The sequence below is a fragment of the Cryptotermes secundus genome, unplaced genomic scaffold (genome assembly GCF_002891405.2).
Source record: "Cryptotermes secundus unplaced genomic scaffold, Csec_1.0 scaffold364, whole genome shotgun sequence".
Classification (NCBI taxonomy): domain Eukaryota; kingdom Metazoa; phylum Arthropoda; class Insecta; order Blattodea; family Kalotermitidae; genus Cryptotermes; species Cryptotermes secundus.
In genome coordinates, this window is record NW_019733841.1 from 818,189 (window position 1) to 831,730 (window position 13,542).

The window sequence follows — 13,542 nt, forward strand, 5'->3', positions numbered from 1 at the left end:
TTATTAAAAATTATAGCAGTTATGTGAAACCTCCATTTAAGATTTCTTTTGTGAGCAGTAGGTTGCTAGACTGAAAGAAATCTTAAATGGAGGTAATATATCACTGAGGCCATTGCTTTGTGATCATTGAGATGAAATGTTAAGTGACCGGAAGTTTTAAATTAATAAATAATAAAGGTGGAGGGCAATTGTACTCTTAAAATATGGACTTACGTATATTTCACCATTTAGAACCTCTGTTCATATTTAGAGTACTGATCTCTCAATTTAAAAATGTTGGTACTTGTCAGTTCATTAAACATTGCAGATCATTATGTTTGAACTATGGGACCAAGATTCATGCTCCTTCTGTTAGCAAAATGATGTCATTCTTCCTAGTGTATTATTGAATTCAGTGGTGTTCATGGTAGTGCTGCATTGTTTCTCAGCATAGTATGGCTGTCGAGCCATAATATAGTTGAACTTCCACAGCACCTTTTGTACTGATCTGAGACAGGTTTCATCTGACACCAACATTTTTTCTATTTCTAAAAAGGTTATGTTTTCTGCAACATTGAAAAATTTGTCAGTTTCTGTCACGGTGAAAAATATATATATTTTTTTTATAAAATTATGCGTTTAATGTAGTACTGTGTTATGATGGGATTATTATGAAATATCAGTTGGTCAAGTTCTGATATAAAGAACTCATTACTTACTTTACCGAACTACTACTTCCGTGGCTGGGTTATAAAACGAACTCCTGAAGTCAATGTTGTTTGTTCCTTTCAGCAAAATAATAATAATATCAATTATAATGGTCATACATGTCTTGTTTGCTGAAAAGCAAAATGTAAGTTAGGACATTTTCTTCATATCAAATGTAATGATTTTACTGTTGTAACTTGGCTGCCACTGCCTAATTTGTTACAGTAGGATGCACCAAGGGAAAGTAAGAATGATAGAATGTATGAATAGGGGCAGCTTTAAAAGATGTACACTGTTCCACCACTACACGGTTTTGGGAACTGAGTCACAAATTTTGTAATGGCATAAGAAGGCTTTTGTTCCTTAATATTTTCTGTTTCTAATAGAAGGCTTATGGAGATATATATTTTAATGAACTTAGGAGTAGCGGTTGTGGTTTTTATTTGCATTTGTGTTTTTATTTCAGTGATTAAGAAATTACTTCTTCTTCAATGTGCACTTTTGATTATTTGCAGAGACCCAAAATAGAGAAATGAATATTGAAGGAAATAATCACCAAACCCAGTTCCTATGCAGCAGCTGGGTACTGTTGCAACTCATGACTCAAGAATTTACTCTCTCACATGTCCTGCATTTAATTTAGTTTTGGCCTGGATAAGCTGATCCATGCAGTTCGACCTGTGCTATTCACAAGATAAGTCTTCAAAGGAAACAAACAAACACAGGATGCAGGAAATGAATTATGTGTTTTTGTAATGAGCCAATCTAATTTTGGTCACATAAAAAGAAAAAGTGGTGAGTCATGATGATGGGTCATGTTGGTGCAGAGCGATTTGATATTAATATCTCTTATAGCTATAGATTTCAAAGGGTCGACAAAATAAATAATTTGAGACCTGTGTGGCTGATGTGTGAGTGATTATGAAAAATATCAGGGGTTGTGTTGCTTTCATCATAAGGATCCACAGGATATATCGCCATTCAACTGCCTTTACAGCAAAACTAAGCTGACATTTACAGTATTTTGGACCTGTAATTATTCACTTTTTTCAAAGTACATGCTGGTATATTCAGTGACAATAACAGCATTTTTTACAAAAAAGGATCTTTTATATAAGTCTTCTAAGACACTTGAATGCACAGGTTGAAGAAACAGCAACGGTTTACTTATTCCTAAATACAATGCCACATAATTTAACATGCATGTGTTTTTTGTGCAAAAAATGTAAAGTCTAATGTGATTACATACTCTGAAGTATATGCCATTAGAAAGAGTGCTGTACTTCACAAATTCTGCCAGTATTGTTACTATGGACTTTAAAAATGAGTATGAAACCATCTAATCATTTTGCTGTATACATCATGGGCCTGAACTGCCAGAATTTGAAAATATAGATGAAGTGAAATGCTAATTTTAACAAGTTCTGGAAAGGAAATTTTCAAATTGGTCAGAAATATTTCTAGATTTCGAACTGAAATATGTGTTACAGTCATCACCTGCGCTAATTACTTAATGTCCATGGGATGTAAGAGTTTGTGACTGTGGTATATTAATACAATTATTGACTTTTGGACGTTACCTACCGTGCCATTTCTTCTTTAAAACAAAGTTTCAGAGACTGGACCCTGCCTCCATTCCCAGGTAAAATGCTTACTTAGCTGAGCCCAGTATATAGAGTAAGTCCCTATCTCTGGGCTCAACTGAGTAAACGTATTACCCAAGGATGGAGCAGAGTGCAGTCTCTAAAACGTCATTTTAAATAAAGAAACGGGATGATGGATAATGTCAAAAAATTCAGTAAATATGCCTATGATCAGTTAAATATATTTACTAAGGAGTCATATAAATCTAATATTAAGAAGTTTGTTTATAAATTTTGGTGTACATCAGTACCTTCAGACATACAGGAGGGATTTTCAACATCATGGATGATAGCATGACATTAAATGACTATTTCCCCTGTCGGACACCAATATAACTGTTATATCTTATTCTGAGCTTCTCAAAATTTGTAACTCTTTTACTCACTATTTGGAGATTTGACATAAAGCCATAGGCAAGTAACAAGTCATTATATCTGGGAAGTGATAAAACAAAACAGCAGAATGATTACAGTTAATTCTCTTCTTATATGTTTCTATGGAAACACTAAGGCATGAAATATTCTGTCCATTCATATCTAATCAGCTTTTTATTTAACACTATTAAGATATTAATTGATTTATAGAGAAGTGGAACACATGCTGAAAACAACACACCCCCCTTTCTATTGCTCAGTTGTAATATCATGACCAAAGGAATAGTGGTACAATTAGTTATCATTGCTATAGAATGCACTCATCAAAGACTTTGTTTGGCTTGCCATAAGCTGGTCTTAGGCTACCATGTGCTTGTCCTGAATTGATGTTAATATAAGTTATGAGTCTTCTGCATATCAGTTTCACATTTCACATGTCTGGTCATGGTTGGCAGTGATATGCTTTAACCTTTGCTTAAAATGGAACTTTGTCACGATATTCAGTTGTAGTAATTTAATTAGTTTAATCTTCTTTTCTTATGTCATGGGTTTGAATCTTTCTCAGGATACGTGAGCACCTGTCATAAGCTCATCTGTTTCATTGCATTGTCTGTTTATTCCTTGAAAAATTTTCAATATGTCAACTAGGTTATGTCACTAGAAGATCAGTTTCAGAAGCCAATCCAACTCTGAACAGACAAAAGAACTTGTAACATGTGATGGTAAGGGTGCAGTAATACCAGGAACTTTATAATAATGAATGCTCTTCAAACTCTTCTGATTCTTATAAATATATGAATCTTTTAAATTTAACTTCTTCAGTAAACAAGATCATGCTTATTATATGACCTCTAATACATGCTTGATAAAAGTGCCCCCCCCAATAAGTAATGATGTGGGCTCTACAGAAAATGAAAGAACATCATAATTTAAATGATCATCACTATGAAGAAAGAATGAAATGAGAGACAAAACATAAATTTTAGAGTTTTAGCCATAGCCATCTGCACCCCTCAGTAAGACAGAGACCTAGGTAAGCGCACACACACACACACACACACACACACACACACATACACACACACACACACACACACACACACACACACACACACAAAAGAGAGAGAGAGACAAAAGTCAGATTACAGAAATAAAATTCTTAATGGTGGTTAAACAGTGTACAAGACTAGATAAAATAAAAAGTGAAATAAAAAATGATTAAACACATGAAATCAATGAACAATGAAAATTGGAATAATTTTGTTCAAAGAACAGAAGAAGGAAGATTGCCAAAAGAAGCCCTAGACTATTGCTCAAAATGGAGAAGAGATCCAGCATGACTGAGAAGTAGATGAAAAATCTGAAACAGATGACAACCAGATTTATGTCAAAAGAAAGGCCTCATCATCATAATACTATGAATTGGAACATGTCACTCTTAACACTTTACCTTCATGCTGGTTACTTAAGGGATTCTTTTGTGTGCTACAAGATGACATTCATCTAACGTTCTCATTTTAAAACAGTTATTCAGGTGTTCTAGCCTATAAAGACATAACAGTACATCTTCTTTGCTTCATATATCAACCTAGTGTTCCTAATGTTTGTGATATTTTTTTCAATCTTACAGTAGTAAAATGTTTTGTGGATTTGTACATACCATGAAGGTATGCCACACAAGACAGATAAATATTAATGTCTCATTCTATTTTATTCATAGTGGTGAAGAATATTCTTAAGCTATTGTGATGAAACACACCCTTGGTTAAGACACAATACTGAATATTATGAGGTTACAGAAAGCCTTGTCTCTGGATGAAGTACTTTCTCAAAATATATACCGTATTATCTCTGTCAAATTCTTGGAATCTGACAATATTATGCATGAATTTTCAGCATATTCTATATTTAATAACAGAATTTTGACCGAATTAAAATTATACAGCAATTTGGTTTATGCTTTCTTTAACAAAGCATTTTTGGTGGAAGTCAGCATTTCATGTTTATCATTAATCCCTTACACCTCTATCTTGCTCATGATATGTTTCTTAGACACTGAGATGGATAAATTTTACACTGGACAATTAACTGTATAAATAAATATACAGCTCATTATCCAGTTCCATACTTTTCTGTAGAAACCATATTAGTATCATTATTTTCCTGTGAAATGTGAGAAATGGTCCCACATAATTTAAAAAAAAAATCTTCCAGATATTCTGATTAATACATTCTCAAGTATTTTTAGTGGAACGGTTTATCAAAATGGTTTGGTTTAGGAATATAACAAGACAAATTAAAACATAAGTTTGTGATGGTTGCATGAAACATGCAATCTGTTCCAGGAAAGAAGCTCTACTGATACAAAGAAACTTTCCTTTTGTTCTAAAATTGCAGATTATTCCATAACAATCTTGAATGTATATAGCTCTAGCATTCCTGTTCTTAGAGCTCAGACCCTCACATTTCTGTACTTTTAAGATATGAAGAAGGTGAGGGAAAATATTGCCCACAAGGTGTTCAGGACAAATATTTGTTTATATAAAAGTGGTATCACTGCACCCCTTCAAGGTAAACAAACCATAATTTTTCTATAGTTTTTATTTGTATTCTTCTTTCCTTATTAATCCTTTTCACAAGAAGACTACATAATATATTTTTATTACTTTCCATTCTCAACACATTATCTCATAAAAGATATACTATAAATAAAACAATACTTTATATCCTGTAACTCAAATGATAAATAATGTTTTTGTAAATAAATACTGTTGAATAAATAAATAACTTACATTATTTTCTCTTTAGTTTCAAATTGTTTTATCTTATGATCTAGGATTCATCTTCACAGTGTGCGTCTGTCTGCACTGGGTGGATATTTTAATTGTATATATGAACCTAACATCACATGCACAGTTTTCATAAAGATAGCTAGTGTTGGATTTTTCATGTGTGTAAAGTGGAAGGAAGATATTTATTTTTGTGTCAGTAATTTGTTACCTGCATTAGGTACTGAAGTAAAGTTTATAAAAATTAAAGATTGTTTTGTTATAATTTGGAAGGGTTTTACCAGGGAATTAAAATTGCAAATGACTGACTATTCTTAAATAGGTGTCCAGAGATGATTTCTTTAGCAGTTATGTTGAAGCTGTCAAGTCATCTCTATGATAAACAGGATGTTTCACAGATGTAGTGTTTTATGAAATTATCTCTTGTTTTCTCTTTTTAGAAGTTACAGTTTCGTTTTTCATAGTGAAGAAGGAAAAATTCATTAATTTGTCACTTTGGTGTATAAGTGTGAAGCAATAAAATACGTTCTTATTTCATTAGGTTCAACATGGTAATTCTGAGAGCCTTGCAAGTATCAGTAAGATAATCATATTATCACAAGTGAAAAGCCCATTCAATTTAAACCGAAAATCTTTACTTTTATACCTTCACCCTTCACTCCCTTTCTTCCCTTCCTTTATTCCTCTTATTCCTTTAACTCCTTCCCACAATTCTCCTTTTAAATAGAGCATTTAGTTACACCTTTATTCTCCAGATGTCACAGTGTTGTACTTAGCTGCCACCTGTGCACTTGTGTGAGTACTTCAAGAATACTACGAAGTGAGAATGACATAACATGCACGTATAACGATAAACAGTCTTCCATTGCCCTACATATTATAGCTTGTAGAGCCATTTACAGGCAACGATCGCAAACAAACAGGTTCCCTCGGCAGCTGTCCACGTGCAACAGTAGAGGTACTGTTTGAAACAGGGTTTTCTGTGATTGCCCGTGCTGAGGTGTTATAAGGAGGAAAACTGAAGCAATAATACGCAGTTGAAAGGGAGCCACAATTCAGAGAGAACTTGAGCACAGAAGCAGAGGAACAGCCAGTATGAAAGTCCACTCCCCCATACGGACTCATGGCGTAGTGTTTAATTAGTTAAGCACAGGAACAGCTTAATCTTCTACACCAAGTAAGGATTAGAGGTTAATTTGGATAAATGGGATATCTTGCTGTAGGTTTTTCTGAAGTGGAAGATCTAGAAATTGAAGAACCAGAAATTAAAGATGTTTCCGATTTCACTTATTTGGGATATATTCTCAATAGGACGGACAGAGGTCTATAAGATAAGTGCTACATAATAAGCAAAACACGGACTGAAACTGGAATTCAAAACTCAGCCCTACAAGATCGAAACAGTTATGTAAATACAAACTAATCTATTCCTCTGTTAACAGGACTGCTTCTGCGGGCTAGGGGTCAGGGTTCCTGGTTACAGATCCAGAGGACCCGGGTTCGATTCCCAGGGCTTCCAGATTTTCTGAGAAGTAGTGGGTCTGGAATGGGGTCTACTCAGCCTCGTGAGGATAATTGAGCAGCTACTTGAATGGAAAAGTAATGGCTCTGCTCTAGAAAACCGAGATTAACGGTCGTAGGAATCCGTTGCTCTGACCACGCGACACCCTCTATCTGCTAAAGTTGGCACTAACTTCGCCGACAAGAGACGGTCGCTCAGTCGGTATAGTTAGCTTGCGGACTAAAGCCTCGGAATATTTATTTTTTTATATATTCTTCTGTTAACAGACTCTGTAACAACGAGTGTCGGAGCATTTCTGTTAACTGTTTTAACAAAGGTAAGATTTTGAAAGCAAAATACATGTCACTTTCTTAGTTTCAGTGGTACTCCAGATAATGCATTGTCTGTCACATAGTTAGCCAGTCCCTTCAGGCTTACGTTAGCCTTTGCTGAGTGCAGATGGAGTTAGAAGAGGGGCTTGAATGGAAAGGGGAAAGCATGACATTCTAAGCTACAATTACAGCCACGGGGAAATTTAACACTTTAGTTGGGTGAGTGGGGTACGCGGTAGCGCAGTTCGTTGAGGTACTATGCTGCAAACCGGAAGCTCGCCGGTTCAAGTCCCGATGAGATCATTGGATTTTTTCCAATTGATCTAATCCTTCCAGTCGCACTATGGCCCTGGGGTGACTCAGCCTCTAATAGAAATGAGTACCAGGAATATTCTTGGGGGTAAGGGGCGGCCGGCGCATAAGGCTGACAACCTTATCGCCATCTATGAGCCGATTTTCTAGAGATAATATGGGAGCCTCGGCGTCTCACAACCCTATGGACCTCCACGGCCTGTTACAGGGACACCTTTACTTTTTTTTTAATTTTTAGTTGGGTGAGTGGGCGCAGAGCATTAAATATTTTCACTAAAAAAAAAAAGGAACCCGTGACCGAATTGTTGTGCAGCGTGTTGCAGAAAAGTAGTTTCAGTAGTCACTGATTAGTTTTTCTTGTTATACATTTCCATTACCTTGTTTTCCCCTTCACTTTATAATTTAATTTCAGATTTGCGTATTAGTCATGTAATACACATATAATCAATTGCCAGAATTGTTACGACTTCCCTCTCTCTCGGAATTTGGACAAAACTTTTGAAAATTCACGCTGCACTATTAGTAACAACGTATTGAACACAGAGACGTTAAATAAGTTTTTACAGTGGAAGTTAATAACAGAAATGGATTTTTTTTTAATGTGCAGGGGAAACTTTCGGATAAAGTGCGGGGAAAGGCAAATAGAGGAGAATTTTAATTAAAAAAAACAGTAAAATCCCATATAAATGGAGAATAACGGATTTGGTATAAGTAAAACAAATTATCAGATTCTAGGTTTTAGTTCGAAAGTACAACATCAGAATCTTGCTTCTAGTTAATGAATTAAATACATTTTTGGTTACGTTGGTTCACAAATTCATTAACATTAGGTGGAAGCCATTGTACAAACGTGTCAGAATTATTTTCTACTCTAATTTTAAAATAACGCACTGCATATAATGGAGAATCCGTTGATTGGTACGTACATAGACTTACTATTTCTGCGTTCTGAAATGTCGGCGTTAGTTTACAAGTGCTGTAGTGAGAAGCGTATCGATCCAACACGGGGCAGGTCTACCCTTGGGGCCATCTTCACACTCACTGGCCCCATTCTAACAGGATAACAACCGCTACTGCGATTTTCTTCAGTCATTAATTAGCGGCATTTGCCAAGAATATAAATATCCCATATAAAATATTTCTTTCTTTAGCTCGAACCAGATTAATTTATTAACATTGGGCGAGTTATGTAGAAATAACGAGACAAATATTTTACTCATATTTCGTCTTATTTATGGTTTTCGGAGGAAATTCTTGGCTGTATGGGCTCCTAATATTTTTACTGTTGTTAAACATTAGTGTTCGATTGTTGTTCATGGCTGCACGTGTCCAGAAATTCAGAGTGTATTAATTATAATTTACTAAGATATTTCGTCTACGTATAAGGTCTTCCTTGGTTTTGTTTAATGTAATATATTATTTTTAAGATTATTATAGATATTTTTATAACCGTGGTCACTCTTATTATACGTATATTCGTCGCAACTACCACCATAATAACAGAATAAAATATTCATAATGTTGTATTTTAGCGTCCTGTTGCACTGATTCTCGTCCATGATATGTATGTACTGGCCGTCTTGTAGTGCACTCAATTTCACATGTCATTTCACTACATGTTTCGGCAACATTGTGCCATCCTCAGGTTCGCAAGCAATGCAATAACATAGCGTAAATAACGAACCTGAGGATGGCACAATGTTGCCGAAACATGTAATGAAGTGACATGTGAAATTGAGTGCACTACAAGACGTCCAGTACATACAATATCATGGACGAATAAAAGATTATTAACGCCATCCAGCTTGATTGAAAAATGTTGTGTTTTTTTAAACTTTCATCCTTGACATGTTTCGGTCGGAGCGACCATCTTCAGAAGGATATATCAATACATATGGACACTACTATTAAAATTTCATAGATATATTATTCTGTAACAATTCCTGCTATGTGCATCACTTAGTTATTTAAACGTTTATGTATTAAGTCCGCCAATAATACAACAACCAATAAAATATTCACCATTTAATATGAACACGACATGTTTCGGCCATAGACGGCCATCCTCAGGTGTTTCAATGCGTCCAAACTGTGACACTGCTTTGATGCGCGCTAAAATTGCGCGTTGCCGTCCTCCTAAAATAACATAATTAATTATTTAAAATTCATTAAAATTTTTCTATTGAAGTCATTCGTAGGATCCTATTCCACCTTGTAAGGGAGTCTTCCATTTGTTTAAAGCTATGTTTTTCCGTAGCTTGTTCCTATTTCATCAGCCCGACTGCAATCTGCAATATGCTCTTTGCTTGTGTGTATTCCCTTTAGCTGCGTGTGATGTTGTCTTCACTAGTCTATTTACAAACTATTGTTTAAAACATATTTTTGTTAAAATCTAGAACCAATTTGGTTCTTGTCTTTCTACCTCTTCTTTTTAAAGGAAGAAGGATATATGCTATTTCGTGGTTCTGTTGTTTGAAGATTAGGACTCTTTTGTGTCGTTGTTCAGTTGTTCAGGCCGCGCTGTGTTGTTATAACAAAATAACACGAACAAAATTGTTTCTAGATTTTAACAAAATGTTTTTAAACAATACTTTGTAAATAGACTAATTACAATAATTTATAAATATTTTAACAAAATCATTTTTATATAAGTAATTGTTACAGAATATTATTTTATATATATGATATTGTAATCATTTCTGTAAATACTGATAATGACCAATGACACTGCAATAGTAGTTTTTGTGTATATTGATAATGTCCTTCTGAATATGACAGGTACGACCGAAACATTGGAGGTAATTGGATTTTTTTTCAATTGACCTAATCCTTCCAGCCGCACTATGGCCCTGGGGTTCACTCAGCCTCTAACAGAAATGAGTACCAGGAATTAATTAAATAAATTTTGTGGGGAGTAAAGCGTGGCCGGTGCGTAAGGCTGACAACCTTACCGCCATCTTTGAGCCGATTGTCTAGATAATGTGGGACCCTCAACGTCTCAGAACCCTATGGGCCTTCAGGGCCTGGTACAGGGATAGCTTTACTTTTATATACTAGTATATATAGTAAATCGTATTCACAGATGAGCGCACCTATTCAGCAATGCAGTCCACAGAGAACCTCGGCCTCCACATCTGCCCTCTCTGAGTCAGTGTGTTAGCGCAGTGCTACATAGTCAAATCTAACCGAGCAGAAAGGGCAGAAAGGGTCGAATGTTTGGTAAGATGTTAGAAGCCTGTTTTGCTTTGTTATTGATTCAGACTTTTGAATGTGTTGAGAGACAGACGCCACGAAGCACCTCATTCAGGAAAACCAGCAGAAGACGATATTCAAACTAAGGATTATTATGTTACTACGCTAATATATTACGTGAGTAAATCATGTATATTTTAATGGTCATATGTAATTATTCTTTAAAGTCTGACTAGGAATAAACAAACTAGGATCTCTCTCCTTATGTCACGCTGATTCCTTAATGAAAATAATTTAATTGAATATAATTTAAATTGTTATTACTTATTTTCTTAATAAAGGAGCCAAATGTCAAATATGAAGTATGTACAAGCAGGGAGACAAGGGAAACAAACATATAGACACAATCAAATGGGTTAAACGAGGCTACTTTTCACATAATAAATGAATTGTTATTTATTTACGAGCAACAGTAACAACCAAAAAACCAACTACAGACTTAGAACAGCAGTACTAGCAGCAATAATAAAATAACAATAACATAATAATAATAATAATAATAATAATAATAATAATAATAATAATAATAAAGCATCTGATAAACCTAAGCTTGAATTTAAAGTGCACAAAAATACCAACATCTATTATCCTGGGCATCTTATATATTATATTGCACCATCCAGAGGTATAATCTGTAACAAGTGCGTCATACGCAATATTTATAACAACAACAGTACATCTAAATTCGAAATTGCGTGCTAAATTAATATGAATGAAAGAATATTGACTCTGGGCTAACACGTGTATTTCTTTCATACTCAGCCATCAGAGAAATGCCCTTCATTTTACGGAACCCGACGTTTAATTACCACATTGAAAGAACCCGTAATCGTTTCTTGTCCTAAGCCAGATAAATCCAATCCACCCCTTATATCTTATTTCTTTAAGACCTTAGATCTTGGAGCTTGTCTTTTCCTTGCCTGTTTTCCTACCAGAAATGTGAATGCACTTCTCTTCCGTCCCATACCTGCTACATGAACTGCCCATCTCATGTATTTTTATTTTATCATTTATAATGATATTTAGCGAGAAGTACAAGTTATGAATTCATCATGAAGTTTTCCCCATTCTTCTATTTCCTGCCTCTTAGGTCCAAATGTTCTCCTCAGCACCATGTTCTCAAGCACACTCAATCTATGTTCTCAAGCGTTGTGACAAAGTTTATACCAATACGTAACTATACGTACATGCAAAATTAAATTTTTGTATATTTCAAATTTTACGTGTTTAGATAACAAACGGGATGACAGGTTCTGTTGAACTGAATGGTACAAAGTATGTTAAACCACATTCGCTAATCCGGATTAAATGGTGGTAGGTCATTCGGATTAACCAATTATCCAGATTAATGAAGCAAAAGATAACATTAAAAGACAAAACAAACTTTAGGAAACAAATAAATGGAACATTTAATAATATATATTGTGTTGATGAAAATAAATACAAAAATATCACTGCAACAATTCCTTCTTCTATAAAAACAAACTCCGTGGCTTTTAGTCCGCAAGTGAACTATATAAACAGAGCGACCGCCACTTGTTGGCGAAGTTAGTGCCGACATTTGCGGATAGAGAGTGTCGCGTGATCAGCACAACGGATCCCCAAGGTCATTACTCTCAGTTTTATAGACCGGATTCCTTCCTCTGTCAGAAGCTGAAATTCAGGATCTTTTTCATCCAGCTCAAGCCAATCTTGGATATTTTCTTGCGTGATTTCTGTCTCTCCAGCTGCCATCCACACATTCCCGAAGTTCTTACGCCTCAGTTTCTCTTGCTTCTAAATAACTTTGTTTCTCAAAGTACCTATGTATTCAACCGTGAAGATAATTTTTATTTTTCATATTTCCATCCGGATAAACTGTAACAGGGCCGTTCACGGTAGCCGAGCGGTCTAAGGCATGCACTGTCTTCGCTCTCTCGGAAGCCGGCATCGTGGGTTCGGATCGGTTTCCTGTGAGGTACGAACTGAATTCTTATACACTGCCCGTCACGGTGGCCGAGCGATCTAAAGCATGTACTGTCTTCGCTCGCTTGGAAAGCTGGATCGTGGGTTCGAGTCCTACTCAGGACGTGGATGTTTAGTTTGTGTGTGTGCGTTTTTCTGTGTTTGTGGACAGATAGAGGCCTTGCGACGAGCTGATCCCCCGCCCAAGGAGTCCTACCGAATGTGTAAGATCTAGAAAAACCAAAGTGAACGGAGAAGTTTATGGAGGTAGGCCTAGGCCCACTGGGGCTGTAGTGCCAAGGGGAAAAAACTGTGACCGGATTAACGAGAGTTTAGTGTAATCCCCGGATTATATCTGCTGATAATCGTCTCTAATAATTACGTGTAAATAACATAAATATTAATTAGAGGAAAAGCGTCATAAAGTCTAAAATCTCAAAAAAAAATTATCCACTAGACAAACACGCGCCACCAACAAATCCACACGGGACAAACTCAGTTCGAACCCAGAACCTACTGTAAGGTTATTTATACTCCATCCATAAGTTCAATAAATTATACAGTGAAGATATCCATGTATAGCTTCTTTGATTCCGAGTATTCCGTGTACCGTGTATTCCGTTAAAAATCAACCGACGTTTCGGAGGAAAATGTTTTCGCTCCTACCTTCTTCATGATGGTTTCTTACTTGCTTATTCTTGAACCCT